A 27355-nucleotide genomic window follows, 5' to 3' on the forward strand; every position below is an offset into this window, starting at 1 on the left:
CATAACAAGACCAATCAGTTGCCAAGTTACAGTTCTCCAAGGGCCTCACCACTCTTCAGAAAAGAGGCCACATTTCTGAAGGCAAATGTGGTGGGAGACATTCTCCCAGGGTTTTGAGAAATCATTTTTGAATAGAAAGAAAGCAGACTGATTTCCTCCTAAGCATTTTCAAGAATATATTATTTTGATTGTAGAGTTTTGAGCTTCAGGCCAAAGAGCATTCCTAAACACACATTTCACATGTCATCAGAAGCTCTACAAGATCAGGTTTGACCTTGACCTTCCCAACAACACTCTCCCTTGAAATGAATTATTCAACCTAGGGCACAAAATTTACTGAGAAAACAGAAAGAACTACCCACATTCTCTCTCCACATCACATACAGTTTGAGATTCTGCATTTTGCTTACAATTGTGCACAGATGTATGTGTGGGTAGAAACCCTTCTCTAAAGTCAGCAGGTTACCTCAGTATGTACTGCACACTGGAAACTATTTTGGATGATGCCTGTTTCCAAGGACAGCTATTCTATTCATTAAGCAGTACATCTTATATTGCATTAAGCCATAAACATTGTAGCTAATTCAATATGGTAGGGGAAAAAAAAAAAGAGGCACAAAACTGAATATTATAATAAAAGAGGTTTTCAATTCTTACTCTTTTAAAATGACAATATGAATGAAGGTTGTTTTGTGTATTTGCATCCAGATTTCCCCCTCTATTCCTTGGCTGAGGCTCTGAACTTCTCCTATCACCTTCCACTCTCTCAGAGAGCAGAGAAATTATGAAGGCACTGTAAGGTGAAGGCCACATATAGAAAACCTGAATAAATGGAGCATATATTTTTGTCTTTAGATAAACCAGTCCCTCAGAAGTTAAGTGTACCAATTATGTGGCTAACATTAGGGCAACAAATTTTTCCTTGCCTTCCTATTGCCATATGCCTGTCATTTTTTTTCCTGCATTTTCCACTCACTGTTTCAAACATATGTTGCCACTTATATGCCAAGAAAGGAATCTCTGAATTACCCCCTTCAAGTATGATGGAATGGCAGACTGAATGGAGCCAGAGAGAGCACCATTAGCAGTTGTTCACACTTCTGTTTTCTCTTAACTTCCTCTTCTCCAAAGTTTATTCCTCCTATGCAAGGGGACGTAGAACTATAAAGCCATCTATGACTCATGCTGCAAAATATAAAGCTGCAGCCATGTACTGGAGAAGCAATTTTTTACCTTTTTTTTTTTTTTTAAGGCCACCTTAAACAAACTTATTCTCCTTTCAGTTTCCAGATGGAAGATTCCTTTGTGAATCGCTTATCCAAGTATTAACATGGGTGATCCAGCATTCTTTTCTTGTAAACTCACTGCTCGGTTTACCAGTGGTTTGCTGTGTCTCTCCCTGCAACTCCTGCTTCCCAGGGTCAGCTTGGGCACACATATCACACTTCCAGAGTAGTGCACCTCAAACAACATCTGTAACACTGTGCATGCCCTTGTTTTTGTCATCAAGAGAAGACCATGAAAAGCTAAAATCATGCAGATAATTCTTCAGAAAGGTGGGCAGAAAAAAGAGTAAAAAATTAATAGAGGGGGAAAAAATGGCTGTTATCCACTAAAAGAGAAGTGAGCAGTTACTTTGGTATCATTAAACAGAAGTAATTAGTCCATTGAGAAATATTTTTTAAAACAGGTTTAAAATAACCAAGTGTCTCCCAAAGGAGTCACCCAATGACAAGCAGCACAAAGGTAGATATGTTGGCCAGCTTCAAGAGAAGTTTCATGGCATAAAAAGTATTAGTAAACTAAACTGAAGTAAAATAAAACATCATTATTTTCTTCTCCGGTGCTCTTGCCCTGATTATCAGCATCACAATCACTACATGACAATACCTGATCTTTTTCTTTTTCTGGTTTTGTTTTCCATTTCTTTAGTTTGTTGATTTCAGGCTTTTGGGTTGTTTTTTTCTCTTGTTTGGTTGGGGTTTTTTGACTGTTGGTTTGTTTTTAATGTGAGGAGATGCAGACAGAGGTTTCCAAAGGAAAAAAAGGAAACCATGCAGTCAATGTCAGAAAATTTCCTAAACTGCATAACAGAGACTAAAGAATAACCTTTTTTCTTCCACTTAAATTCTCCAGAACGTAATGAAACCAACAGAGATGCACAGCCTGAAACCTGGCATTTTCTTAATTTTTGAAAAGTCACTGTTAATTACTTAAAGAAATGGGTTTACTTAAAATTTAATTACTTAAAGAAATGCTAAGAATGGGAACTATCCAGCATGTCTTACTTTTATTTACAGTTTTGTTATTGAGTGACTCTTTTTGCACATACTGGGTTATTTTTACCTGATTTTTAAACCTAATTTTCATCCCAGGTTTTTGATGTTTGTTACTTCCAAGGTGCCCTATGAAACTGACTGCAATTCATGTAGAACAGTGCTTTTCCTTACATTTCTGAGTAGTATTCAGGATTAATTCAGAGAAGCCAAAAAGCAGAAAGGTCATGTGGCAAGCTCCACTGTCAAAAAGAGAAATCCTACAGGCTGATGCTTCCCTTCCAAAACCTGGAAGGTATTTGTGGTGGTGTTTTCCTTAACACATCAATCACATGTATATTTAGCTCTCTGAATTAACTAGTAATCATTTGTGCCAGTGTCTGCTCCACCACTGGCATAAATATCACTGGGAGACTGAAACAGAAAAATGCCTACATGAATAACTATCGGGGAGAAAATGTCACACAGGCTCATCCCCCCCACCCAACCATCCCCTCTTCACTTTTCTAAACAGAAGTAATAATAAGTAAAAGGAAAGCCAGTTGACAGGATGCTAAACATCACCTATTGCTCATCCAATGGAGAACAGCTGAAACTTGCATTCATAAAAAATTTGCATATTAGCTTTATTAAGTCTACTGAGCGCTCATCCACACTCTGTCCTGGGTATGCATTTCCAAAAAGCATAAAGAAGTACACTGTCTGCTGTGACTGGACAAAAATACAAGGAAGTTTTAAATTCTGCTGTACATGCCTTGCCTTTCACTTGAGCATCTTCTGTACTACACACACTTCTGTCCCAGTGGTCCTTGAAGAATCAAGGAGAATATTTTGAGGCCAACACGTCCAAAATCAGTATCTTGTTTCAAGATTTTTATGGGAGCACTGTCCATCTGAAACTGGTGTGGTGAAGAACTGGTGGGACTCTGTGAAATGACCAAATACAATTTTTTATTTCTAAGGATATGTTGGGACAGGCACAATAACAAAAATAACTTGTCAACAAGTTCCCACTATTCAACAACTATACCTCAAAAGCAAAGTCAATATTGATGGATTACTCATACTGGAGTCTAATTTAGTCTGGGAATGGCACAAGAGGGAAGAGAAAAACAAAACCCACAGCCTTGGGTTCACTCAGCATTTTCCCTGAAAAACACCTTCCGGACACGTACTCAAGGGCTGACTAGCAGCTTTAATTTGAAAATTCAGTGCAATTTTACCCTGAAGCTGCATATAAAAACTGCATTAAGACAACACAGGCAATCACATGTAGATCATCATAACATAAAGCTCAGATTTTCTAATGCGGGGGTTTTGGTTTTTTGGGTTTTTTTTAATGTGGTCTCATTTCTCAGAGTAAGGAGTTACCTGTTCATTTAATTTATTTAATGAGGTTTATGAAATCCAGGTTCATTAAAACTAGACTGAGATCACAAAAAATACCACGACAATCATTAAAAGACCAAACTTTGGTATCACTTTCATGTAGCTTTAGAATTATAAGTTCTATATTATACCTTTCACAAAAAAATGTCTTATTAAAAAACAGATCACTTATGAACTGGACCAATTAAAATCACCAGACATATTTTGCACATATGGTCCTTAACAAGTGAATAACTCTAAAAAGTGTTTAAATTAGCTTAGAAAGACAAATTTAGTATTTCATAACCAAAAAAATTTATTTCCGGTATTTTTAAGTGGATCGTTTTCCAATAAATTAAAACCACAAACTGGTGGAAATGGGTCCATCTCCTTTGAATTCATTAACAACAGGAATTACACCACATGAAAATTCAGCAAATCAGTCTATAAATATATTCATAAACTCTTACGGTTCTTTTTGTTTGTTTCAATACATTTAAGTGCATTTACAGAGAGATGATGAACTCATTAAACCAATTTAAAAACCTTATTTTCTTTAGCTACATCCTTCCCAAGTGAATCCTATCCCCAGGCTATTATTTCACTTCACAGCTGTTGACAGGATGGTTAGGAAATGGTTAATTCTGCAAGATTATGTCTACCATATGCAACTACCATTCAGCATCCCACCCTAAGGGTACAATCAGCCAATAAAGGCTTTGTTCTGATTATGTAATGCATGCATTTGATATCCCACTTGAGAACTCTGTTGGATATAAAGACAGCTATAGCCTAGTGACTTGGCAAATAAGATGATGTAATGTTTCTTTGGAAGTAAGAAAACATCTGAGCATGCTCACTGTGAAGCAGAGAATTCACAAGCCCGAGCACTTCTCAGTCTGAACCACTCAGCCACTCAAGAGCTGTGTCTTCCTTCATGGTTTGCTTCCTCTGTAGCACTTACAAACTTTCTGACACCAAGAACAGAATCACAATTTTCTTCCAAACTAGTCATACAAAAAACCACACAGAACAACCCAATTTCATCTGAATTTACAGGTTCTCAAAAAATGGAATAAAATTCTCATCCAAATTGCATCTATGAACAAGAAAAAAATATTGTTTTCTTTAAGCAACTTTAAAAAATGCATATGTCTAAAAGGTAGCAGCCAGAAAAACAGATCAATGCAACTCCTAAGGGAGAAATATGTGGAATTCCAGCTTGTACCAATACACCCACAGCTTAAGAGTTAAGTATTTGCATTCAAATGTTGCACATTCCCTCTACATTCACTGTTCATCAAAGTAGAAGCAGTAATAGCCTATAAATGTCATAAAACCATGCACACAAACATACACTTTATAAGGACTGTCACCTGATGGGGTTTAAGATATAGCAGCTTTCATAGTTCAGGTCAATGAAGAAGCGGTTTTCAAAAGAGAAGAAAAGTTTAGTGGAAGCCAAATATTCACCTGAAAAATGACACAACAAAACAATAAGGTTCTATAACCAGCTGAGCAAAATCACTGTCACTTAAGAAATTACTATGAATAGTGAGAGAGACAGAACAATGTCAGGGTCAGAAGAATGAAGGCAGATAAAAAAAGATCAAACCCGAAGGTCTACTAGAAAACAAAGTGAACATTTTTCATTCATTATGAAAGATGTGACCCTTTTCTCTGTCCTCAATGCCATGCAACTGACAGCAACAAGTTGGCCCTATTTGAAACACAAGATTTCTAAGTCCATGTAGAAATGCAACACCCAGGCATTTTCCTTTCTAAACTCAGATTAATGTCTAGGTGAAAAGCACACATTTGCAATTCTGTGTGGATTACTTTCTGATTCTGGACCTCTTCCCTTTCCCACTGACTTCCCTCAGAGAACAGAAGTGCAATCAATGAGCCTCCCTGCATTCCAGTACAAATGCTAAAAATACCTCTAACCATTCCTTCCCAGTCACTCCACTGGACACTGGCATCTTCACATGGTCACATGGTCCTCCCTTCACCTTCCAATAATCCACTAATGGATTCTCTTCTTCCAACACGACAAACTGGAACCTCACCTGACCAACATTACCCTCTTTTATTGGTTTTGGCTCCTAGATGCACATAAAAAACACAGAGAGGCACAGAATAGTACATGAAGAGAATAGAAAAATAGTTGTTAATAGCTGGCGCAGTAATTAAAGAAAAAAAAAATCCCAAACAAACAATTTCACAAGGTGATTTGGTCTCTCTAGTATACTGCAGTTATGAAAAGAAACAAATTATTGATTGTATTTGCAAAATTATTCACAAACTTAATTCCCTACTTCTTTTTGTATTACTTACGTTAATGCTATTCCCTGAAGCCTATAGAAATTCACTACCAAAATTGGGAAGCTTTGCTGTTTTAGCTAAGTACCTGAAATAGAGAAAATACATACAAGAAAGCCCAATATTGAAGCAAAAGTAATGAGTCCCAGTTTGACCAAATTCTATGACATCAATACATGTGGAACACAGACCAGGACATCATTTAAAGCTAAGGTATCACAAACAGCCCTCAGTCACTCATTCTAAATATTAACTAGTTGAAAGAAGTCAAAATCCATTGGAAGCATCGTTCATTGAAGTTCAGACACACCCAGAACTCCTTTGTGTAAAACTTCATAAACTTTTCAGAGTGATTTCCAACAGATCTGGAGGCACTTCAGAATTCCCTCCAACTCAGACCCTGCCCTTCAGGAGCAAAGCTCTGAACTCTGGTAAGGGTTTCCACAAGCCCCTGAGCCATGAGTATTTCTGCTCCAGGGATACCTATGCCTACCACAACCACTCCAAGAACTGCAAGCATCCGTCACACTGACTGCTGAGAAAAATATACTTAGCAACATTTCTGGGCATGACTTGCTTTGATTTACATACACACAGATAGCTAAAAGTTAAGGCTCCACTCAGGTTCCCAAGCTCCAAGGTCAAAACAATTTTATAGCTCTCAAAGTGTTTATTCTTGTCAAGCTCTGTATGACCTTATGTCACTCTGGACACATCTTAGGCTTTTAGCAAAATAACTCCTCCTATTTTGGTAATGTTGGATTCATGTATGCTCCTCTTTTATTCAGCAGCAACATCCAGGACTGACATGTTTTATGTGAGAATAAAGCAAGGACTGATTTGTTTTATGTGACATTGCCTCTGCCCATCTACTATGGAAATCTGAAATAAAAACAATTAAAATCAGGAAAATAGCATAAAGCAGAAAAGAACTAACTTCATGTGTCCCAAACTTGAATCAAACTAAGACATCATGCACAACCAGATCTGGATTTAACCAGTACAACATACATTAAGAATTCAAAAATATACTTGTTCTTTTGCAGCTTTTTAGTTCTAGGCCTCTATTTATTATAAATGGAATCGAGACATTTCTGTATAATTTTAAATTTTAACACAAAAAGGCTGCATAAGTACTATCATAAGTACTGCATTACAATAACTAGAACAACTTTTCTCCTCTGTCCTTGCTACTGGCTAGAGTTATGGACAAATATTTACCTATACATATAGTTCTGTATTTATTGGAGAGGGGGCAGAGGGGTAAATAACCCAAAGATCTACAAATTTACAGTGCTTAAAATCCTTGTTCTGTAGAGTCACCTAAAAGTCTGTGTTCTTTGGTTGAATCCATTTAAGAAATTAGCTTATTTTTTTCTTGAGTAATAGTAGTTTGCTTCCAAGATAAATTATTAGCAGTTACCAAATTTACTATGAGAATTCACAGCAGGATATGCCACTACAGATTTCACTTGCATGAAACTGTATCACTACAAGGAAGAACCCAATATATTGCTCTCTTTAATCAATTCTACACAGTCCATCCTTACCACACACTTTGTAAGTGCAATTTGTATGGATTGCAACCATCTTTCATCTAATTAATATTAATCTTCATATTAGAAGCTCCTGAGTTCACTGGCCAGAGCAAATAGAAGCCAGAAATTATGCTCTGTCAAAATGCTTTCAAATCAAGTTACCCAGGGGAAACAATGTTAAAAGGTACAGAAGCTTCATCCTTACAGCTAAAAATAGGTAACTGATCAAAACAGGTTAAAAATAAAGTGCTCAACAACTAAAAAACCCCACAAAATAAAAAAGACTATAAAGCAGTGGGAAAGGTTGCAGGGAAGACTGTTTAAAGAACATAGGATTTTAGGGACTCAAAGAAAATTTTTCCTTTCCTTCAGGTGAAGGAAGAGAATTTCCTTAAACCACTTATTTTGTGCCTTAGTTCAGTTTTCAAGCATGAAGCAAGCTGTAGGCTATTCAAGCTTTTAGTTCATCTCCTAAAAGACTTTCTTAGTAATAGTCCATCCTGTTGACATAACACCCGGAGACATGAGATCAATAAAAGTGTTCCCAAATAATGACACAACTTCAATATTGCTGAGTTGAAAGTAATGGTTCCTAAGGCTGATACGTCTCATGCCAGCTGCTGTAAAAAAGCCAAATTAATACCCTTTTGTAGTTGTTTCCCTTCCTCACTCCAGGGTTTTGTAAAATTTTTGTTGCAGACTCTGGAGCTGTGGAGTGTCTGAGTCTGCTAAATACATTTCCCCAAGCCCAAGAGACTCCTTGAACAGTACCTGCTGTGGGCAAGACTAACACAAAGAGCTACATGTGACTACACCCTAGGAGGTCAAGAAATTCTGTAAATACTTTTCCAGACCAGAGAACTGAACTGCACAACTAAGTCACATTTCTAAACTATGAATCCATCAGATAGCTCAGCAATTCTGAACCCCAAAGGGATCAAAGTTTTACGAGCTACATTACATCCCTAGGAATCCGCAATCTAAAACAGCCCGTATAGGATGCATTTGCCTCTGTGTTATTTCAACACATGCTCCTTGAACAGGTACCAAAATCACCAATAACTTGAAGCACCGTGCTTGAAAGAGGAACTAACGTACAGCTACTGAAATTACGCAGAATAAGAAAAGCCTTTCTGAATGTATTTCTTACCAGGAATCCTAAGGGGGAGGATTTATCAAGGCAGAAAACATGTCTTTTATTACATAAATTTTGTAACATAGATGCAGCATCTAGAGACCCAAAGAAGGGCCTCTGCACCCAAGAGCATGTTTGTATTTTTGTCTGCTAATGCAGGCAACCCAACAAAAAAATACTTTCTCTCCTTGCAAATTTTGCCTTCCTTAGCATCCATACTCATCCTTCTACAGCCTTACTCCCTTTTAAAAAAGCTCTTTAACAGCTCTGTTTTCACTGGGTTAATCAGTAGGAGGCAAGAGAAGCCTGTTCAACAGAATTATAACAATGACATGTAGGCTTCATGATACATTTTAATTCTGGATTATCTCTACTTAACCAAAAAAAAATATAAAAAAAGGCATGACAGCTTTGTGCTCCACTTAGCATAAAATCAATGGCACCAATAAGCCTTCTTCCAGCTCCAATACTGCATTCAAGCCCACATTCACCTAAGTATGTGCCTGACAGGCTAGTGCTCTCAAAGTAGCCAATGGCCTCAGGAGGCTCCTGTAAACCTGCAACCCACAAGAAATGCACTGAGTGCTGAATTCCTTCTACCTGTGTGCTGGGCTTTTCTCTCCAAGCCACTGGTGGAACAGCATCACCCAGAAACAAGTGCAGGAACAACAGCCATGAAGGGAAAAGCCTAAGCAAAGAGATGGTGCATGATGTGGAGGAAGTGAAAGATCCTGCAATAACTTGATCTACTTTTTCACCTCATCTCATCAAAGCTTTGAAAGAAACATCCTCCACTGGCACCATGTTCAATTCATGGCAGTGTGAAAAACTGAGTCAACAAACCTGTGCAGTTTTTATTCAAACAAGAATTATACTGCTCTGAAAAGGAGTTTATCCCTTTGAATAAAATGACTGAACCCACAGCTTAGGTTAAACCATTAAAAAGAGACAGGAGTCATGTGGACTTGATGCTCAAAAAGTTTCAGCCATACCACTTCCCTGAAGTTCTACAAAAAGAATCTTGCTTTGACTGAATTCAAAGGCAATGGATGAAGAAACAGTGTCTATGTCTTTTATACATAGTGTCTATGTCTTTTTCTGCAGTTTAATAACTAAAGACAGACATTTAAAATATGTTCTACTTCCAAGCACGTTCACAGACATGAAGCTGAGCACCTTCCAAGGTCCTAAGTCTTCACAGAACTACAACTCACTTTTGCTATTGCATTAATACTGAAATGGCTGTCGTGCCTCCAGAAATAGCCCAACCAGACAGGCACACTTGTGGGTGGGGGTGGGCTGATAAAAAAATCTCACTATAGAACCCATCACTAACAAAACAAACCTCCAATCCCAAACTTCTTCTTAAAATACACTCTTGTACAGAGCTTGCAAGAACTAAAGAACATTATCTAATTTTATCATGGAGAAAAGATTACTTGGCTATATACGGTTTATACAGAGTAGAGGAAGACATACAAATCCAATTCTATCCATCCTTGTTCATGGTAAATTCTGCCATGCAAAAAATTGTTTTTTTCATAAAAAATAACCTTGGTCCCATACACAAAATGAAACCATCTCACAAGCAGATATGAAACGCTTGCAAAGTTCTCCTCAGAAGCCATTAGCAGTTGAGAGGTGCAGTCATCAACTTCCCAATACAGCACCCAACATAAAGGGATCTAATTATTCTTAACATTTGGCTAGGAATTTTATTTGTATCTGCCAAAAAAATGGGAGAATAATGGAATCTGCAAACAATAGGAGAGTTTGAAAAAATATTTCTCCCTCCTGCCAAAAAAAATTAAAACCACAGAGTAAAGGAGATATGAATCTCTTTCTACCCATGGTCCATAGTAAAAGTCACATGAATCTGAAAAATGTTATCTTTAGAACTTTCCCCTGCTTCTGCCCCTTGCCTTCCATATCAGTTTTCAGTACATTTCTGACTGTAAATAAGCCATAACAATCTCCATACTTCGCAATATTCAGAAATTAATCTATACATTAGGATATGAAACCCTAAAACATTTTACAGATGAAATCTAAGAGATCATCCAACACAATACTAGGAGAAATAATAAAGATAGAAATTTTTTGAAGGATATAATAATCTAAGAAATAATTAGAGTGAATCCTCTTTCAATAATGTCCAAACTCCCACAGATTTCAGAGACAAGGCTGAGCACACAGTGGAGAAAAATCCTTGAAGTCACATGAGTCATTAAAACATTAAATATCAGATCCCATTTATGCAAGGCAATAAAATTCAACTTGTCAATTCTGCTTACGTTTCAGTTCTCCAGGTATCACATGCAAAACTTAAGCAGACCACCTCCAAAAAAAAGAAGAGTTTTAAGTAATGTAAAATACTAATAAAATCTTTGACAGTGTTTGTACTTCAGTAGACATTTATTTTTGGAATGTGAAAGTAACCTAAGGATTTAGACCCCAGGGAGAATTTCAAAAGCCCAAGCTTCAACAATATCTATACAAAGTAAATGTGACCAAGTGCCTGATACAGCCAAGCATTTCAATATATCATTAAAATCAGACTTCTGATGAAATCCTTTCCTTTTTCAACAAAAATACACAGGGCTATGTTTTAAGTGCTTTGTTGAACTGAGGCCCAAGTTCTAATTTCCTTTATTTATCTTTGATATAAAATGGCCAAAAGAAGGGGTCAAATGCTGCAATAGGTTATGGTTTAAGGATACTGGAACAGATGCTATGAAACGCCATGGGAAGACAATGGAAAGAGAAGCAGTTAAACGATGGAAGTAATGGGAGGAATTCAGATAGTTTAAGATAAAGTCTAAACAACTGCCTCGAAGTCTTTTAGCTTATTTGTCCTATCTTCTCCTTGCCTCACATAATCTTCCATCTTCCCAGGGTCTATTTTTCTAAATCCTGAAAAATGCTTTTTTCAGTAAAATCCTGAAAGCATGTGGGCACAAATAACACAAAATGATAAGCACAGACTAGAAAAAAGTCACTGCAAGCAGCTGCAGAGAGCCCTGCATTGACAGGAGATGCCCAATGATTTAATAATATTTTCTTCTGGTCTCCAGCTTCTACAAATCAACAATTCCTTCTGCTGTCACAATACTTGCAAATGCACCAATTCTGTGCAAAACTATGTGTAGTAACTAAGGAAACAGAATTCATTTTCAGGGACCAACAGAGAGTAAGACAGGCATAGCTGCCTGCCCAAAGGGGTTTTTTTCTTCTTTTTTCTTCTCTTCTGTGTAGCTCAGCAGTGCCAGGATTCCACCTACAGATACTGAAAGAAACTGTAAAAATGCAGTAAAGGAAGGCTTCTTTGCAACTCAATTCATTGCCTCAGATAAAAATAAGCTTTTCATGTTATAGTAGTCCAGAACTTGGAATTTTTTATAATATATCCAAGCCCTTAACAGGGCTTGGGTAGTACTGTACAATGTCCTTGAAGTCATAACAATGTAAGAGAAGGAAGTCAGGTCATTACACTCAGCTGATGCTCTTTGATAAAGTTGATTTGCAGAAGGTCACAGATGTGTGCTTTTGTATTGCGGAGAGGAATTAATTAAGAAACAGTGAGTTTGTATTTTGGCCATCCCCAGATGTAAACACAGACTTATAAACAGAAGGACTTGCATTCCCTATTCCCAGACTACCAATAAACTTATCACCAGCACTATTTGAGCTGTGTTCCTTGCAACTCCAGAAGAGAACTAAACTGTGAGGATGAATTTTTGATTGTTAGCTTTTGAGAAGTGCTCTTCTTCAAAGCTGCTTATGGTCAAAAGTAACTGTTTCATGTGGGAGAACAAAAATGCAGGCAGCTTTCATACACACTACAGAAACAGGGTGTGTGCAGGTGAAGGGAAAGTTGCAGAAAAACAAAACAATTTCAAAAATAATGGAAGGGAAAAAAGCAAACCCAGGACAAGAAACAGTAGTTGTCACCCCTAAGGATTTATATATTTATGCTTGCATACACACACATATATAAAAAAGAATGCATTCACATTCAACTCCTACCCACTGAATAGCTTTCCTGGCTCCCCCTGCAAATCAGAACTGGATACAGCAGTACTGCCACAGCCTGTTTGTAGACACTACCTTGCACCTGCAGTTATCCTGTCATATTAAACAGAGTCCCAGCAAAAAGGCTGAGTTTGTAGCTGAAGATATTTCCCATACCGAGGTCACCTAGATGAGTTTGTATTTCAAATGATCTGTATTGGTGCAATGCTTTTGAGAAAAACTAGAAAAACTGTTAGCCTCCAAAAACATTAGCCAAGGAACTGAATAGGTCAATATCAGCTAAAGGACAGGTCATTTTGCTTTTGTCTGTATTTGATTATTAACTCTTCCTGGAATAGCAAATAAAATACTATCCTGGTCTGTCCATTGGTATATTCAAATAAGATGTGTTCTATCTCCAAAACAATTTGGGAAGGGTTAGTATTAAATAATTTCAAAGTTTTCTGATGAGGCACCCAAATCTGAACTTTCTCAGAACCTTACTAAGAGGATACAGCAGGGTCATCCATACAAATAAGCAGCAGAGTTCTGAGGAAGTCTTTACTCAGTAACCATGCAAGGGGTTGCCTGGAATTTTCCAACTAAAGAATAACTACCTTTTTCACGCTACACTCAGGGTAAATACATGCAACATAGCTAGTATATTTCTGTCTTGTTAATGAAATGCAAACACCTTAATCACCATTTATCTTCATACTTACAGACAACACCCCCAAATAAGTAACTTCCCTTACTGTTAGCATTATGCTCAATATAACAAAATACACTAAAAGCAGGCAGAGAACAGCTTAAGCTATAGAGATGAAGACTAAAATTCAAATGCTGCAAATAAATTAATTGTGGATGCACCTACTATTTCAATAGTGTAGAATGCCTTTCAAGTGTCTAATTTACCCATCAACATAAAAGAAGTATATTTCACTGACTCCCATTAATGCTCAGTGGATTTTGAATAACAAATTTTGTGCTCATTTCCAGTATTTCTTCCTTCTGTCATCAATATTTATTCAGGGTGTACACTAAAGGATAGGGAATACAAGAGATACATTTTAAGTTCCTCAATCTAAATCCCACTTTTTGGCTTTCTGCCTCTTTCTTAAATATTAAAACAAACTACTCATTTATTCAAGACCTTCTTACTAAATATAGTTGGTTGGACTGCTTAATTGTGTTAGCTGAAACACAAACATACGAAAAAGGAAAGGGGTTTGTAGAAAAAACATTGAAGAGAAAAAAAATCAGATTTCATCTGGCCTTCCCATCATCACTTAAGAGAATTGTTTTGTAGTTACATCATCAGGAAATAAAATACTATCCTCCAAGGACCCCAACTCTTTACAGAAGGGAAAAAAAAAGGAAGGCTCAAAGTTCATATCCCCCCTCAGAGGAGTTCAGCTAAAGTCACATTTTTTGTCATAATAAAATTAAAAGAAAAAAAAAATTAAAAGAAAACCAGAAAAAGCTCCCTTAGAACAACTAATTAAACAAGATGAGTTGGAATTTAGTTTTTCCGTTTTCAAACTCCAGGCTGCGGGACTAAGTGGAAAACATTGTACCTAATCAGAAACAACCTCTAACGACTTCATTATCAGCGCTAGAGAGGAACTGCCCTAACCCAAACCTTCCGCGCATTCTTCTCGGCCCTGAGCTGGGGGACAAACTCAATGTTTCACACAGTGCTTTGCTCAGCCGGAGCCAGCACCCGGGCCCGAGCTGCCAAGGGCAGGCTGAGCTGCCCAGGGCCGAGCTGAGGGGGAGCCGGGTTAACCAAAGAGAGCCGAGCTGCCCAGAGGGAGCCGGGTTAACCAAAGAGAGCCGGGGCTGTCCAGAGGGAGCCGGGTTAACCAAAGAGAGCCGGGGCTGCCCAGAGGGAGCCGGGTTAACCAAAGAGAGCCGAGCTGCCCAGAGGGAGCCGGGGCTGCCCAAAGGGAGCCGAGCAGCCCAAAGAGAGCCGGGGCTGCCCAGGGGGAGCCGGGGCTGCCCAAAGAGAGCCAGGGTTGCCCAGAGGGAGCCGAGCAGCCCAAAGAGAGCCGGGGCTGCCCAGAGGGAGCCGAGCAGCCCAAAGGGAACCGGGGTTGCCCAGAGGGAGCCGGGGCTGCCCTGAGGGAGCCGAGCAGCCCAAAGGGAGCCAGGGTTGCCCAGAGGGAGCCGGGGCTGCCCAGAGGGAGCCGAACCGAGCCGAACCGAGCCGAGCCGCCCGGGCAGCGACCGCACCGGCGAGCAGCGGGCAGCGCGCGGGGCTGCACCGCGCCTTATATGGCAAGGCGCTGACGTAATGGTGCATAGGCTCGGGCCGCCCGCGCGCCCATCCCTCATTGTTCCGCGGGAGCGCTGGAATGCTCGCAGCAGCCCCGATGGCACCGCGCAGCGCCCCGCAGCACCGCCTCACCCGGGACTGCTATAGCCCGCCAGCGCAAGGTAAGGGAGAGGGTGGGAAGCAAGCTTCTTCTGGAAAGCACTGGCGCTTCTGGCTTTTTCCTGTTGAGATACTTTTTTTTTTTTAAAAAAAAAAGTCACTTACAAAAAAAACAAAAAAAAAAGAGGGGTGAGGACCGAAAAACAATGAAATACCCCTAAAGAGCACCAGGAGATCTAGAAGATGTCTGGTGGATCATATATAGGGTGACTATTTCAAGCGTTAAAAACTGTCTTTAAAACAATTCCTGCAGAGGCAACAGATGAGGAATTAACGTAACGTTAAAGAAGGAAAGAGTTATGAATTACACACACTTTCCAAATGGTCGGATAAAATCATGACTGCATTTAAAGCTGTGGAAGGAGTCCAGCGGTATTGTATTATATTAGGTAGAGCTACTGCCTCTCTTCCTGCTGCATTTACATGCATATGCTAAATATTAGTAGACATGTACACACGCATGTCTCTAAGCATTTACTGTACTTCTGGACAACTTCTCCTGTAGTTTTCAGAGTAATGTATAAATTGCCACAAACATTACTTTGCAATAAGATTGTGCTATGTCTGAAAGAATTGCAACTAGTTCAATTACCAACAAACTTTTCAACTCATACACGCTGCTTCCCTCTTCTGTGTCTTGCGTGCAAGTGTCAAATCACAAGAGGGCAGAACTGTCAAATTTTGATGAAAAAAAACTTTTAATCGTGGTCAAACACACGATGAGTGTCAGGATCAGAAAGCACACTACTCTCTTCAAGGCTTATTCTGCAAGATGCTCGACAGTACCGCAGCTATTAACTCCAGAAAACAGGGAATTAAAACCAGCTCTGACGAGGCACAGAGCACCTTGAAAGATTAGACTTCCATGTGCTTATAATTCCTACCTGCGTAGGGGGAAAATTACTGTCCTCTCCGTTAATTAAGGGCCAAACCCTGGCAAATCTCTGTTCATAAGATCAGCTGCAATTAAGTCAATTGTACTGTCCTACTTGCAAATTGGAACCAGGGAGCACTGCTCTTCAGAGTCCTATGTGTCATTTAAAATGTTAGAAAAGTTAAGATCTTAAGACCTTTAATTTCGAACTCTTCTTACAGGTAAAACATGTTTTTGTGGTATGTTCTCCTTTTCCTTAATACAAAAATAAATGCAATTTTAGGAGAGAAGTAAGAGTTCTTTTTCCCTTTATTTGATGTTTTAAATCCTACAAAATCCTTGTTCAAGGAAAAATCAAAGCTGTAACTAACATATGCATTGTTATAGTATCATGCATACACGGATTTAGAGGCTGAGCCAAAATATCTTGTGTGAACTTTCTCATAACTTTTTTTTTTTTGCTTTAAACATGGAGTAAATATGAAGCAGTTCTTTTCAACATGCTTCTAAAAATGTAAATATAAAGAGACATTGCATTTCAAAGACAATTCAGGTATTTGTGTATTATTGACCTGGCAATTAGATAAAAGACACATCCATGTTTCCAGCATATTCTTTTTTGTAACAAGCAAAGTTTATATCTCCATTGAGAGAATCAGGGAAGAGGACACTATATTGTGTCTATATAGAATGAAAAGCATCATAGCAACCAGAACAAATGTAATTTCACAGTACAAAAACAATACCCCATATCAGTATCCTGAGTCCCTTAAAAATCTTCTGCTCACCATTGTCATATCTGCAGAGTCCTCGCAGTTTTAAAATCATTACTTAATTTTCTAAATATCCAGTGGCAAGTTATAAAGTAGAAAACTTAGCTACGTTATGAAGAGATGTGTTAGGAACCAAAGTTAAATGACAGTCTTCAAAATGTCTGTCTGAGTAGGAAGGATAAGCTGAAGAAGTCAAAAAACTTCAGTATGGCAAAGAAAAAAAATTAACAGGAATGCTATGTGTCCAATAAATTTGATAAAAGCACTAAGTAGAAGAAGAAAAAAGTCTCCCCATAGGTAAGAGACAATTTCAGCCGCTCCACATCCGACCAAGGGTGACTTCTATTACTAATTACTGCTTCAGGAGTATCCAAAGTATCATCTGTACTCGGAACCTCTAGCCTAAAACAAATCATAACAGCTATCAAAAGCCAGAACTCTACTTCCCATAGTCTGTCTTCCTCAGATTAAAAGGAAAAGCATTCTTCACTTAATACTTACAGGACCAATTTTGCTCTCATTTATACTGGTAAAACTCCAAAATAATTAGACGGAGGTATAATGATTAAACTGTCTCTCTGCTGTTTTCCCTTACCACCGCCTCTGTACTACACTCCTTTATTATATCAGATTTCTTAACATATTTTGGGTATTAATTGATTGGTATTCCTAATTTTAAGTGATTAAAATGCTAGCTTCTGATAATTAAAAGTAAAAGAAGACAGTGAAAGAAAAGAATCATCACGTAACTCAGTCTTATTTCTTCATCTAAATTTCTTTTTATAGTAATTTTTCACAACATCCAATGTAAAAACATTTTAAGAACAAATATATCCTCCAGAAATGAAAGTCAACTTCCTATCAAACTGCATTGACCCTTTGTTCCTTTCCCGTCACTTCCCTTTCCTCCACTGACAAACATCTGCTGACAGCAGAATTATTAGAGATTTGATCCACAAGACAAGGGACAGTTCAATTCTCCATCAGGATCAGTAAAATCAAATTATTTCTTCATTTGTGCTGAGCAACAGAATTTTCATACTATTTACCTAATACTATGATGAATTACCAATTTTGCACTTGTCATGGGATTTAAAAAAAAAAAAAGCCTGGTTTTACTCCCAGTGAGTTTCTCCTCTGTGGCAGATCTTAAAAGACTGCTGCTTTTCTTCTGGAGAAATTCTTTACCACACATAGTTTGGCATGGGCAGCTGAGCAACTACAGCTCCTCTGGACCTTTCCTATAAGCAGCTGTTCTTAAATCCTGGGTGTGGTACTACCTGAATCAAGTTCATTAAAAAAGAAATTAAAATACCTAAGTCAAAGAATCCTAAAGAGTTTACAATGTAGGAAGACATATCTTTAAAAATCATTGTATAAAACTGTAGTTCTCTCTCATTAATACCTTCCCTCATACCGCTTTATCTTGTCACCAAGTTGATTTGAACTTAGAAATTGTCTCAGCAATAATTTTTAATTGCTTAGGGTTTTTCTTTCATGCTGAATAGATTCTGCCATGGCACCCTTAGGGTTTAGGTTGAGCTTCTTGATGCAGTTGAAAGCTTGGTTAGTTCAACCACTCACTAAACTGTATTACTCAGCTCCAAGAAGGTAAAAATCACTGCTGAAAAATTCTAAATATAGTGCCCAGTCTTGTGATTCAAGTGAAGTAATGGACACTTTGACTCTTAACACCTCTCAGTACATTATGCTGATTTTGAGGTCGGCTGTGTTTTCTGTCAGCAAGACAAAAATCCCTTTGATTGCATATCCAGTGCACCATGATGTTCCTGAAGTTCAGTAGCTGCACTCACACTGATGCACCAGTGGAGCACTCTCAGGCACTTACAGCTCACTTCTCCAGTGTTCACAATTTCTGGCAGAATGTATTTGAAGATTTGCTGAGGCAGTCTGTAGCCACCAGTTAAAAACAGTATGAAAAACACCTCCCAAAGCAATTGTTCCTCTCCAGGGCTGATGTGACTGTGAAGAGGTGAATGCTCATGCAAACAGTGAATGCTGGCTGAACACCCAGCAGCATCATCGTAGAACTCTCCATTAATAGCAATATGGAAACACTGGGGGTGAAAGTTCAACCCAACCTTGCTGTGCAACATTTCCACACAACTCAAAACTATAACCTTTGTCATTCAAGCTGATAAATGCATGTCCTTTTTGCCTGTTGCAGAAGTGACACCTGCTGCAGCTCATGGTGCACATGACGGTGAGGTAACACAGCTGCTTGACTTCAGCCTCAGGCTGGGCAGGTGACACCAGAGAGTGGCTGCTGAGGTAAAGCAGCAGAACTTGAGCCATTCTGCTTCATGCTGCATGCACAAAGAAGCTGAGAAACCAGAGCCCAAAACCACCTAGTTGCTCATGTCCAAACTTCCCAAAGCTTTACAGGTGTATGCCAGGTAGGGTACACAAAGCTCTAGTAAACATGACTGAAAACATGGATAGGAAAAAATCCACTCTTGACAAGAAAAACACTCATCTAGCATACATGTCAGGGGTGTGAAACAATACATCAGACTTCATTATCCTTCATAGATTTCCAAAGGCCTGGGAAGGAACACAGCTGCACTTTAAGGATGGATAGAGCTCTTAAAATCTGCCTTAAACCTAATATTCAAAGCATTTTCTTTCAAATTCACTGCAGACAGCTGATTTAAAACTTTGTCTTTTTTTATGAGAAACACAAAGCTTATCTAGTGTTTGCATAGCAACTATCACAATGACAGAGTAAAAGAATGAAGAAAATTTTTAAAAACTGAAATGAAGCAGCATGATGCTACTGCCATAAAAAAGCCACATAAAACTGGCTGCTTAAAAATAGAAAGTAATGCACTCATAAAGCTCACATGTTAATTACACGTTCAATTTTAGCCCATGGACAAAACTACCTAAGAGTTAAGTTTAAGCTGACTGAATTCTGTCAGCTTTCAATGGATTTAATCTTTTTTTAGGTGCAGCTTTCAGTCATTAAGCCTAATTATGAAGAAAATTGAGAAATTTTATCACATGCAAGTTTGGCCTACCTGAAACTAACATCACTCATCACATTCCCAACATGATTCTATTATACTTAGCCAAAAAGAGGTTTCTCAAAAGAAGCCTAATAAATGCCATAGTTGTTTTTGTTTTCAACTTCAAAATGCTACCTACCCCCTGGTCAAGTACATTCTACACCTCAGAAGAGCCATTCTGTTACCAAAAAAATATCCACAGCAAAAAAAAAGAAAGTCATTTGTATTGCTCACTTGACCCTGAGGGTGTAACAATGCCACATTTGGGGCAGACAATCCCCAATCTAAGTATCTGAAATCCAGTACTGAACACACTAACATGGATGTAGGAAGGTGTGGGAAAAAAATGCAATGCTCTAGTGTTAATGCTTAAATCTGAAGCATTTTTCTCTTAAGTTGCAAAATGCTATATACTGTTTCATGTAAAGAGAAAAGTTTTTTAATTAGCAGCCAAAAACTAAATTCCCAAACTAAATACTGAATTGTCTTCAATGAAAAGGCCACCAGGAACCTTGGCAGCCCTAAAACCTCTAAAATCAGTGTTTCTAAAAACATAACTAATATATAAATGAGCATGTTCATTTATGTGCATATGAGTAGGCAGAGCAGGGGGATGAAAGCCTCTGCAGCGATGTCAGCAAGTAGAGCTTCACTACAGGCCAATTCCAGATGACAAATAGCTGCCTGCGAGGGTGCTGCGGGGACGACACCAACCGGTGGAGAATGCTTTTGGACACCAATATTGGAGATGTGCTGGGAGATTCACACATTGGTTCCCTTTTGGCAAAGCAGCAGACAACAGCTGACAGGAATAGTCAAGCTTGCGTAGGTTGCTAACCCATACAGAGGAGGAGGGAAGAAGATGTAGCCTGGTATACAAAGGAGCAGCCACTTTGGAAAGGGTCTTCTTGCCCCTGCTTCGTTCCCACCCACCACCTAGAGTTCTATAGGATTATTTCCTCTCTGTAAATAGCAAAATTTCCCTATTTCAGTCAGGATTAACTGGGTGGCAGTAGTCAGAAATTGACATTGGCAACATTTTATAGCTTGTAAATAACCCTCTCATATATCCAGATTAAAGCACTTAATTAAATAATTTGCAAGTTCTGTCTAGAGAGAACTCTTATTTTCAGCATTTGAAACCACATTATAAATTAATGATAAAAGCTAAAATGTATTACATCAGAAACATACTGTACATGAAAGCATGCTACAGCTCCTTCATTTTCAGTGACATCTGAAACAAGAAACTATAACCTGAATACCACAGACCATCAGCCAAGAGGCAAGGAAAGAGATCAAGTAGGGCATGTAGCCAGATGTCACATAACGATACTGAGTTATAAATCAGTTTGGGGTACACTAACAAGGCACAGAATGTTCAACTGAATTCACAGTTCCTTAAAGAGCAAGGAACACAAGGCCTTCACATGAAGCCACAAGGGAAGCATATATGCACGTGACCCTGCTCTCTCCTAAAAAAGCATTTTCCTATGACAGTTTTCAAAAAGCAAAAAACACTGGAAAACAATTAAAGATGGAAAAAGTAAGTATCTCTCTTGGCTTTAGGAAGACTGCCCAGACCAGTTTTAAGAGTTTACGAAATCATTGATCACAGAAATGCTAGAACTAGTTAAATCCACTTTTTTTTCATCCCAACAGTTTAGGATTTTTTCCCCCTAGGAAATAGAGACGCTTTTATTTTACAAAGCAAGGAAGTTACTCCAGCTGCTGAACACACATGCAAGTAGCTAAAAAGTCCAAAACACCACAATCACCCTAAACAGTGATATTGGCACTCTGAGTGAACATACAACCAAAGGATCCAATCTCTTTTATTCTAAAGCAGAATATTTGATCTTTAACAAAGTGAATAACCAAGGCTGCAAAAAAATGGAAAAATCTTCAACACATCATAATCAACAGACCTGAGAGTAAAAAATGTTCTTCAGTTAAAGCATTCATCACAGGTGAAGAAGTTTCTTAAAGTATCATTTGCTACTGTACTGTGAATTAAATCTGTGAAGTAAACCTTGGTTAGAACTATAACAATTAAAAAAAAATCTGAAACTATCATCTTTAGGTCTCCAATGTAGGTTCCTGTCCTGTAGCCTAAAACAATGTGTTAGTCCTCTTTGAAGATTAGTTTGGAGAAACCATGTAAATTTAATGCTGAACCAGAGCACCTTTGCTCAGGATTAACATGACAAAACCTGTATTGACACTACCTTTAGATAATTCACCAAGTACTCCCAAGTCTATGTGGCCAGAGACCTACTGGGAGAAGAGAAAATACAACTTCCAAACATTTAGCAATAGATAGCAAGAAAATTAATTATCTGCCATGTCACTAAGTCACCAAAGCTACAGAGGTTCAGTGCCTAGAACTGTACCCTGAAGCAATTTGTAATGCATAAGAAAAAGTTCCAATACAATTTCTGAAGGTCACAGACTGCAAACCAGGAAACTAGCAGGATTCTTCAGCTAAAACTGAAGAAAACTTGTAGCTTTGAAGTTTAGCTACTTAACCCTGCCACAATGCATTGCTACCATCTCTCTCACCTGTGCCTCCAACATGAAGTTCTAGCCAAGCCTCTCTTAGATAAAATGGACATCCTCACATTATCAGGTCTATGGGAAAAGATGCATATTTGCTTCAAAATGAAACTTCTGTTTGATATTAACACTATTGCTGTTAACATTATTAAAGTCTTGGCTATCAGAAAAAGTTGCAATGGTATTAGCAAACCTGACAAAAGCCTCAACTGCACTGCTTCATGCAACTTAGCATCAAGGAAAATTTAAATACCTCATGCTAAATTTGCAGTAACAATTAAGATTTGAGTTTTCTGACAAAACAGAAGAAATGGGGTGCCACCCAAGCCCAGTTTCAAACACTCAGAGTTTATTAAACACACACAGAGCTTCTTCAGGAAATAAGCACACCAGAAAAGTGGCTTACTTCTGTCTGAAGATGTATGTATATAAAAAAGATCTATGGGTATAAACAGAACAGAACCCTCAAGAAGTAATGGAATTTGAATCCTCCTGCAAAGCACTGACACCACCTATATAATTTCTGAGGAATGCTTGTCTAATTGTTTACAACCGGCTTCATTCCTCCAAATAATGGCAAACTCTCAGTCTTCCCTAACACTGCCATTCAGCACTGAAGTATCTTTATTTAATTTACCATGTTTAATCTATGTCATTTAAATCACAATTTCAGCATAAATGCTTGTACACTGAGCATGAAGAGTTCATAATAAAGTTTGCAGACAAGTTCCATCTGTCTAGAAGCAAGTGGCCACTGAACAGCTTATCCAGGGCTGGCAGCATGAGTAGGATGCCTTCAGTTCAAAAGAATAAGTGATCATGGCAGCATGGAAAGTTCTAAATTTTATTACTGCTGATGACTGGTAATAGAAGGCCATGGTTAGCATAAGAGATAGGCACAGTGCCTACTCTGCCCATGGATTAAAATATAGCCCCAGACATTTATTTTTATATAAAATGTTTGTTAAAATTGTTTTAGAGAACATCCAGTTCCTGTAAATGTTATGGGAAAATGACATTTACAACTAACCGGTCTCCTCTGAGTAACATGAAGTGGCGGAGTGCCATTTTCTGTCATACCAAAAATATTAACTAATTGAAGTTTAAAAAGTTTGTATAATTTAGATCCTTGCACAATTATGCCCAATTCTGGTCAAGACAGCAGCACCAGCACTGCCTCAAGGGCATCATATACCAGAACAGCACCTATTTTCCCACCTGAGCCCCCTTAAAAACATTCTATAAAAGAGGTCCACCTCTTTTACACTATGATGTATGGTGTTGCATACAGTATATAAAAAAAAAACTTCACAGGATTTATCTGTATAAATTGCTTAAGGAAAATTCAGACTGTTCTCTTATTATAAAACAGTATCATTAAATTTAAGTGTAAATTATGACTTAAGGGTTACAAACTTACACCGAGCTGAAGCAACTGACTCGTTCACAGACACAGAACTCCTGCAAACCCCTCAATCAACTGAAGGATGCAGAGTAAATAGCAAAGACAAAAACACCTCCAAATATTACTCTTGCATCAATAGTAAACACAGCAAAGCAGTGACTGCAAAGTAGTATTTGCCTTCCACAAACCAAACACACATGGCTGGGATCATCAATCTAGTAGCAGCCTCACCAGAACTATCCACAGCTTGGGCAAGCTGCACTCCCTTGTTTGTGCCTGATCTTTCCATGGGGAGTGGGAGTGAAGACAGGCAGAGGGCTCCAAAGGACACTTTTCAGGAGCTGAGTTAACTCCTTCAAGTTTTTCACTTGGAATCCTAGCAGGGGACTGCAATGTTATCGATTCCTAATACTGACACTCTGAGTAGAAAATGCAAACCCATTCACCTGCCTACAGGGTAAGGGGTAGGATCAAGCCCTGACCTGTTTATCTCTGCAATATTGAGTGTTTTATCACACTTGGTGATTTTAAAAACATCTCAGTAACTGTGGTCAAGCAAAAACATTCTATCGGGAATAGAACTTAAAGCATACACTTAAAACAAAACTCAGGTTCATAAAGACACACAATTTCTCCCCTCAATTTAACTTGTTAGCATGTAACATTAAATATAAAATGCAATCATTTCAATGATGCTGTTGTTTAAAAAGCACAAATCATAAAAAACAATAGTTGTCTTGGTTTATTTTTTGTAATTAGTGCACTTAGAACCTATTTGGATTAATAGTAATTCTCAAAGTCTGTTACAGTAAGTTAACACTGTTTTTTCATTCCAATAAATGTGAGGGTCAGGCACAAAATTTCACTTTTTGAAGATGAAGACAAGACAGAAGCAGGACCTGATTAGTAACTGAAAAGTTCTGCCTCAGTTTTCTTGCTTTGACCCTATACCACATCTCTTGTGGTTCATCTTTCCATTTCCTTCAGTAAGCTTTCCATCTGCAAAACTATAATTTGCTGGCTGACGTAAATTTGAGGAGTTCCAAATTCTGGTGTTGCATCTGAAATTACTGCCTTTATTTCTGATTTTACAAGCAGTATGACAGGAGACATTGAGAGATGGGGAAGAAAGGGAAAGGTGGTAAATATTAACTACGGTAATATAAAAAAAAATCCCAAGTTACTAACTAACAAAACCTAAGTGCTGTTCCTGTGAGCTGGTGTTACCAGCTCAATACCTTATTGATGTATTTAGATTCAGAACAGAAGAGGATTAAGTCATGCTGTGTGCACAGTCATATGGCATTAAAATGCCTACAGTAATAGATACTGACTTCAAAGAATACCTGAAATAGCTGTTAAATCTAGAAAAAGGAAAGAAGAAAGCAGAGTGCATCTCAAAAGCAGCAACACATCAGAGTCCAGCTCACACTTGATTGTGCCATGTTTTCAAATAAGCTGAGTGCTGGGACCCAGAGTTCCTAAGGCTAACTTCATGTAATGCTCATTAATATTGTGGTCTCCTCAGGTTAGTGTTCATTTAAAATGTTTTCAAGATAATCAGTCAAGTCAAAAACCATACCAAAAACCTGCCAACAATTTAATAGGACAATATCTTCTTCACTCCCACCTAAAAGTCCCACTCCTACCTGCCCATCATAATTTCAAATACCGTAGATGGCTGCCATTAGAAGATTAGAAATTAACATTTGAATTAATAATTATCATACTGGCATTCAAAGCCTTACTGCCACAGAAAGCATTAATGCTTTTTTACACAAGACTGATGTTTTGATAGGTGACTTCCAAGAACATCCAGATAAGGAAAAAATGTAATTCAAGACAGAATTTTTTTTTCTTAAATGAGGTTTCATAATAAAACAAAACTGAAATTCAGTGCTGAAGTGAAATTACTTGAACTGGAAGTTAATCTGGTCTTAAATTAACCAATATAAATCTGTTAAATGTTTCTCACGCCATTTACTGTCACTGAATTTACCCAGGATTTCGTAACATTTATGAGTGCAAATATCCTTATATCACCAGTAAGAATATTCAGAAGCTTAGCAGTTGTGAAATCATGGTCAGAAACATCAGTACTCCAGAATAATTAATTTTTAAAACCATGTATTATCTACTTGTGTTTACTCAGCATCACAACTAAGTACATCTGGTTATCCATGTGAAATTTTGCCCGTTAACCCAGAACTGGCAATACCATTCATCTTCTATGACTTTTATTAAGACTTGTAAAGCAAGTCAGCATTTTAAGCATCAGATAAAACGATAATTACTTTGTGACAGTCTATGGAGTAATAAGAACTCACATCCCCCTCATTAAAAGTTCTCATTTTATAAAATGTATTTCCTTATTGAGAATTATAGACTTACACAGTCTCTTCAGTTGAGACAGCCTTTGTGGAGGTTTGCATCCTAGCATAAATGAATTCCTTGAAATTTACAGATGTAAATTAATGTAATGGAAAACAAATTTTAAAGTAAGTATTCACATTCTGTTGGGAAGTGCTGACTGATTCAGATGAAGCCAGCAGATTACACAACAGCTATGGTATGTTGTTGCTGCTGTAATTTCAAAGGCTTTTGACTTTCTTTATGACAGGGGGAAAAGAAGCATTAATAAAGATAATAGAGAGCCATAAAAAAAAGCTGTAACATATGTCTTCATAAAAACTGCACATTGATAAATAGAACTGAATAGTAGGCAAAGGAAAAGAAAAAAAATTTAAAAAAATGCATAGCCACCCCAAGACCAAAAATACTTTAACAAACACAAATTTTGTTTCAATGAACTGTGGAAGGTAAACTGGTTTTCTTACAAAAATAAATATGTAACTACACTGGTGTCAAAAAATTACTACAACTTGTAAGATTTACCAGAAATGATGAAGCATGTTTCTTCTCTCATTAAAGGCCAGACCATGTCTTATTGCTAACTGGGAAGAGTGCCTCAAAGGAAGAGGCATGACTTCATCCACATTTAAAAGCTTTCAGCTTAAAGCTTTTATTTGCTTTGTACCAGGGGAAATTCAAGCATATGTCCAAAAACTTTAGAAGTCTCCCTCGTGTAATAACCTGTTGAACCTCTCGTAAACCACATCTTTCATCTGGGGAAGGGTGAAGAGCATGACCTGGTGAAAAATATGTATCTTTATGATTTAAAAAAAAAGAATCACAGGAATTAAAAATCACTATAATTTCTGCAGAATGGTCTGATACAGATATTGACAATATGTACATTAAAAACTGTACACTTCAGTGAGAGGAAAGACAAAAGCTGAGCTTTAAAAACCATCATCTGTTTCATTTGCATCCTTAGAGGACAGCCTTTTCTAAAGTTACCACTACAACATTGCTTAAACAAACAAAAAAATTCATAATTTTTATTCTTATTATTCAAAGAATAACAATTCATTCTAGAACAAAAATAAATAATTAAATAAAATAAAAAGTTAGAAAACAAGAGTGTTGCAATCTCAACCTCCCATACTTTCTTTGGTTTCTGTGAAACAAAGGAAGTCAGCCCCTTAGAATTCTGTAAAAACATAAACAATCTCCTGGGTCACCCCAGGAAAATGGAAAGTCCCTCTTAAAGACAAAATCTAATGACATG

At 37.9% G+C, this 27355-nt stretch overlaps 2 protein-coding genes across 4 annotated transcripts in view; one reads left to right on the forward strand and one right to left on the reverse strand.

Moving 5' to 3' along the window:
- The window catches only part of CMSS1 (cms1 ribosomal small subunit homolog), a 220828-nt gene that overhangs the window by 169646 nt on the left and 23827 nt on the right, over positions 1-27355 (reverse strand). The gene's annotated exons all lie outside the window — the stretch shown is intronic.
- FILIP1L (filamin A interacting protein 1 like) overlaps positions 1-27355 on the forward strand; it is an 83448-nt gene that overhangs the window by 34066 nt on the left and 22027 nt on the right. Inside the window, exon 1 of one of the 3 annotated variants that reach the window (XM_015621580.1) lies at positions 14982-15089. The exons of the other annotated variants lie outside the window; for them this stretch is intronic. The gene's annotated coding sequence lies outside the window, so the exon portion shown is untranslated. Of the gene's footprint in view, positions 1-14981; positions 15090-27355 lie in introns of those variants that run through there. 3 annotated transcript variants of the gene reach the window in all.

The sequence above is a fragment of the Parus major genome, chromosome 1 (assembly GCF_001522545.3).
Source record: "Parus major isolate Abel chromosome 1, Parus_major1.1, whole genome shotgun sequence".
Lineage (NCBI taxonomy): Eukaryota > Metazoa > Chordata > Aves > Passeriformes > Paridae > Parus > Parus major.